Source organism: Embiotoca jacksoni, unplaced genomic scaffold (assembly GCF_022577435.1).
Source record: "Embiotoca jacksoni isolate LCO1_2020_lvr unplaced genomic scaffold, fEmbJac1.0.p SCAF_3, whole genome shotgun sequence".
Lineage (NCBI taxonomy): Eukaryota > Metazoa > Chordata > Actinopteri > Embiotocidae > Embiotoca > Embiotoca jacksoni.
Window position 1 is genome coordinate 19,259,350 of NW_027185381.1, and position 6,000 is coordinate 19,265,349.

General features: G+C 39.0%; 1 protein-coding gene across 4 annotated transcripts in view; it reads right to left on the bottom strand.

Moving 5' to 3' along the window:
• The window catches only part of lrrc4ca (leucine rich repeat containing 4C, genome duplicate a), a 155,957-nt gene extending 150,517 nt beyond the window's left edge, over positions 1-5,440 (bottom strand). For 3 of the 4 annotated variants that reach the window (XM_069162679.1, XM_069162678.1, XM_069162675.1), the window contains exon 1: positions 4,755-5,440. The gene's annotated coding sequence lies outside the window, so the exon portion shown is untranslated. The remainder of the gene's footprint in view (positions 1-4,754) is intronic. The other variant, XM_069162676.1, reaches the window with a different exon arrangement.
• Between the last annotated feature and the right edge of the window lie 560 nt (positions 5,441-6,000).

Sequence of the window (6,000 nt, forward strand, 5' to 3'; positions counted from 1 at the left end):
TGTGACAGGAATTTAATGCTGACTTTCTACATGAAATTTAGTTCCACCAGCACAACCTTCACTCCTGTGGAATCCACCTCACATTACTCCCTGTATGGGCACTTAAGGTTAGCAGTGGCATTCAATCAATCAATATAATGCTAGTATTAGCTTGCCCCAAGTTTTTGGCCTTGTTTCCCCTCCTGAGAAGTGATGTAGAGGCCGCTACTCATCCTCTGAGACCACAGCTGTATAGGCCTCTTGACAGGACTTCTGCTGATTGGAGTCTTGCATTCTTTTTTCTTCTTTCTTTTCTTTTATTTTCTTCAGAAAATTCTGTATCTGTGATGAAAGTACTTTTCTATCTCTCAGTGAACAAAGCTTGATTTATTGGTCCTCTGATGGGGTGCTCACTTTTGGTCTGTCTGATTCTACTTGTACAACTGATCTAGTTTTGGCAAAGTGTTATAGAGTGCCATCAACTGACCATGATTTAATACTGAGCAAGCCCCTCTTTGTTTAGAGTAACAATGTGGCTTCTGACACTTTCACTTAGTTCTGATGCCATATCTGCATGATCAAAACTACTTAGTAAGCAATGCTTTACTTGACAGTTGAGGTACAGCCATAATTGTAACATTCGAACAATGGCTTCGATTAGACTTACTTGAACAACCCTTTGATGAAAAAAATGAAATCATCTGAAGGCATGCTTTGATGGAAGATAAGAAAATCTGATTGAACAAAGGAGTCAATCCCACCAATTTGCCTTAATTTGAATGCTGCAGATAGTCTGTCTCATCTTAAATATGTTTTTGTCATTTTACATGTCATAATGTCTTGTGCTTTTAAATGTGTCTCAATCCCAATATCTTTATGATTACATTCCAGTTATATATGGAAATATGACTTTTGGACCACGATGTATAAATAAACTATATACAGAAGATATATGCAAATAAATGTCAACCTGACTTTTGAGCTGTCTGTCAATAACTATATACCAAGCTCTTGCTTGATGAGATGACATTATAATATTGCCCCATATTTGCAATAGACCATTTATACCAGGCTGTGCTATCCTCAGAGAAACATATCAGTCTATAAAGGTTAAATGTTCTCATTTTCACCATCTTTTGCAGTGACAGTGCCATTCAAAGCTTCCAGTTTAAACTGCACAAACTTCCCCGCAGCAGATCCACAATACAAAACTGCCAAGCCGGCAAGAGCAACATCATCAGCACGGCACAGATGAGTGAGGAGGTCACTTTCCTCTTTCGCTCTTGCTGTCTCCAGCTCTGACAGCCCGCGATACCTGCCACTTTACTGTTCAACAGGGGAAAGTGTAGTGTATAGATAAGCACTGAGATGCATGCAGAATAACCCACAGGTCTAGACTGAGAAGAAAGTTACTGAATGAATTCCACACCTCACGAAGGATCAGGTCAAAAGCTTGCAGAGTGACTTTATTATACATTCTAACCACAGACACACAACTTATTATCTATTTGTATGAGAATAAAGATCCCACTGTAAGGAGAGAGGCAGCAATAAGTCCCACACTTACACGATTATATACATCAATCCACATACACACAAACACACACTTTTTCGATTTATATAATTCATGTTTATATTTTTGGAGTAGTCATTTTAGTTGTCGTCATTCCTAATGGGAACACAGACACATTCCTTCATAGAAGATGAATGAGGCAAGAAACATCTTTTGTCAGATGTTTTTAAACTAAAACTGCAACTGATAATTATTTCCACTATTGATTAATTCGACAATAATTCTCTCATTTAAATGTTTGGCTCATGAAACACTAAAACATAGTGAAAAATTCTAATTGCTCTGCCCTGAATATGTTTATATGTTGAAGAATTGTTTAAGTTAACTGTTGAAATGTGTTTTCATTGTTTCATGCATAAATAGGTGTGGTGCTTTTATTTTGACACCTGTGATAAAGCAGGGAGTGAGAAGCAGGAAGTAGGAAGTTGAGAGCTGTAAACTGCAGAGAGAATGATCAGCTGTGTGGCATCCCATGTTTAATCCACAGTAATCCTTTGCGTATATACCTCAGAAAGCAAAGGCTGTAAGTGTCTTATGTTCTTCATTGGTTGAATGATTAGGAATGGTGACTTTTGTTAGGATTTCAAGGTATATGTGAACATAAGGCTGTTTATATTTATCCGTTATTCATATTGTAGTCAATTAAGATGTTTTTGTATTTTCTTTTCTAGTTTCACTCCAATTCAACATTGTCAACCTGACTTAAATTTGTATGAAATTATTAAAGGAGCAAGCACGCTTGCATTCCTGGCTCTTGAAAAGGAGTTTGGCTGGCTGTTTATCTATGTTAACACTTTGGAAGTAAAACACAGAGAGAACAGGACACTAATCACAATTTCACAGATACCAAACCGACATCATCACAATACTTTGTCCAATCCACAGACCCAAACCCAAAGATAATCATTTTACGATGATGCAAACCTAAAAACAGCAGCAAACCATCTTATTGGAGAAGCTGCAATTATGTAATGCAATTGATGTCGAGGTTTAACAAAACTAGGTATAAGAGAAAGGTCAGATGGTCAAATTAAAGTTTGAAATTTGAAGTCATCATTGTTCTAACTGGCGGTTGTAATGAGGAATTGTTGTGTTTTGGTGCGTTTTTAGTTTTATCTTGAAACAAGTGTTTAAGATGATCTTTACACTGTTGATTTATTTACAAAATAAAATTGGACTTTATCGTCTCATATCCCACGATCTTAGTAATTATATTGATGGGTCTCTGTTATCATAACCAGAAGAATTGGCATTTAAATTTTTTGTTTGTTAAAAAATCACTTTCTAACACCATTCTGATAACAGTTGACTGAAATATTTTACTGAACTAAATAGGTAGAATAAACTCTATCAGATAAGTCTGTAGAAATAAAACAAAACTGAAGTACAACAAATCTGTGATTTCAGTAAATGTATGTGAAGTACTTGGTTTGTCGTTGTCAGTGTTGTAACACGAGTACACATCAGTAGACTTAGGTAGAAGCCAGCTGTGGATCACTCTAGAGGTCCACCATTGTGCTTCTGTTCCTAACTTGTTTTTGATGCTGTTCCTATTGTTTCCCTTGTTCAATAATATATGGCACATATGCTTGCTACTGAGACTAATGTTTTTGGTGTGGGATTTGTGCTGGATTAAGCTTCAAAAGAATGGCTGACAGTCTATTGTTCAGCGCTGGCATGCTCAGCTCCCCACAGGGCTGCTGGTTTAGTGCAGTTTGGGTTTGTAAGAAGAAAATAGAACCAATATTATGCAATCTTGTATTATTTTGCCCTAGTGTGTAGAGTATTTGCAACTGAAAGCAGCAGTACAAACTGAGAATAACAAGCCATGTGTGACGACTGCAATACTGCTACACTGCCACAATCATTCATGCATTCAGTTCAGGCAGACACGGCGTTGTTTAGCACAATGAGATGCAACACACATCGTACCATAATGAATGGTGAGTGAATGACTCAAATTCTGTACACTTTTTCAAGTGATCCCATCTTGTTGCGAAGGACTTTATCAATTGAACTAAATGAAGTATGTTTGTTCTGATTTTGATGACACATATAATTTCATTATGCATGGCTGAATGCTTTTTCTAATATCTTAATCAGCAGCAATTACCAGTCTTTCATCGTCACCTCACTGCTTCAAGAATCACAAGTGGCATCAAGGGTTGTGCACACTCACTCATCACCACATGCTCTGTCAGGGGTACAGCACTTGTCCAGCATTTCAGAGGCAGTGATTGCATACAAACAGACGGGTGGCGTGCTTTAAATGAGTGCGCAATGCTCCCTCTTATTTCAACAGGCCTTTGGGTAACAGAGGAGTGTGTTTGCAGTAAATAGAAACCGCCCACCAACAGTACTCCAGTCCTCTAGGACACAGGCCACCAGTGTATGATTCTCAGTCTGTTTAGTACTTCACAATTGTGGTAATGTGTAATTACAGTTTATATAGTTAGAGGTTAGAAAAGACTGAACAAGTGGCATGGACCTGTGATTGACATCAAGTTGCCTGAATATGAGCTTCCTCGTGAAGCTAAAAAAAGCAGAATGGAGGCACCTTTTTCCCAGAGAGACAATTACCATCTCTCTAAGGGCAAAGCTTCTTCTATTCTTCTTCTATAATGAACCGTGTGATTTGACAAGTGACCCACAATGCACATCCCTAACAGTGCAGTAATACAATTCAACAAGCCATGTGCAGACAACTTTGTAGGGAAAGCCAAACAGATATTTCCATCATGTATCTGGACATAACTGTTCAACACAAGCTCTCAAACCCACAGTTATGAATTATTCTGATGTCCAAACATGGTAAATCATGTTACTGTTGAGAGGTAGCATAATTACTCTCGCAGAAGTGAACTGTAGCTTAGCAACAAAATTACAAGAAGTTGATTTAGGTGGAGAAGCCTGGCCATGTGACAGTTGGCCTGTCGGTTTTATGTTAGTGTAACAGTAATGCATTAACCTCTGCAGCCTGGACTACCAGGATGACAACAAATAGACTTTTTTGTGATGCAATAAAATTAAAAATAATGCAGACTAACGGAAAAAGTTTTAAATCCGCCCGGTCTTGTGCATTTTTATATTTACTCTGTAACATGAACTTTGTCAATGTTGTTATCTGCAATGAAAATCCACATATGAATGTCTCACCAGCCAGAAAAGGGTTGGATAGAAGTTGGAAACCAGAGTCACTCACCAATGTCTTTCATATGTTAGTCCTGGGCATCTCTCAACACGTCTCTGCACGATGAAGTGAAGAACTTTCTAGCTGGGTTTTTTTTCCTTCTTATAAAGCAAATTTACTTTTGCTCCTCTTTTTCTTGTCTTGTTTGTTACTGCACTACACAGAAAAAAGGTTTAAAAAAAACAAAGAAAGAAAGGCTGAGGCCTGTTTGGCGCACAACTTCTCATATGTACATATGTAAGAATTCCTCTGACTATTTCCCACTGGAGGAGACACAGAGCTGTGGTAAAACCACATGGGAGATACTGAGGAGTACTCAGGAGATTCGCTTAATGTGCTGAATGCCTCTTCAGTCTTCTCCTGGTACTAATGTCTGACCTGTAAAGAGACAGGCACTAATTATCATTCAAGCCATGCTTTCCGTTGGCATGAATATTCCTTTCAAATCAAGCCAGAGGAAAGAGTAATAGATGGACTGAAGAGTATCAGAAGGAAATGGAAACTGATATGCTGCAATGCAAAGCTGGGAAAGCCAATATAGTATTCCATAAATCACACTGGTGGCAGCATTGGAGAGCTGTTGTGCTCCCAGTGTGTATCCCCCATGCCTCTTCGCGTCCACCTTGTCTCCAGCTGTGGCGGAGGCACTGAGTGCTGCTGCTGCTGCTGCTTCCGCTGCTGCTGCGTCCTCCCTGCTACAGCAGCAGTCTCTGCTCAAATAAATGCCTGGTCTGTCACAGTTCTCTGCTGCAATGCATTAGATTCATCCTTCCCCTCTCTCATGCACTCCCTCCCTCTTTCTGCCCTCCTCCCTCCTTGCTCTCTCTTGTTCGCTCACTTGCGCTCAGTCACACGCAAGGACACTCAGTAGAATACAAATAAGATGTCTTCCTTAAAGACATGATTGTGCCTCTTCAATTTGATTATTCTTTTCTTAAGTCAGAGTGAATGAGGGGTTTGGACGGAGTAGATGATCTCTAGATCCCCGACTTGCTTTTTGTGATCAGCCCTACTTCCAGTGGACTGAGCAGTTTGTGAGCATTGCTATAACTCTGGACTGCAAGCTTTTCCCACAAAAAACAAAAACAAAAATCTAAGAAAGTGGAATTAAGTTTGTTTTTGATGTTACAGGTCTTGAGGAATCCCGGTTTGATTTTGCATCTTTGCATAATGTAACTAGTTTTAACATCTCTGTCCCTGCTGATGAAAATGGAAAAGCCAAACCTCCAAGCACACAGAAAAGTCGGAATCAGTGAAT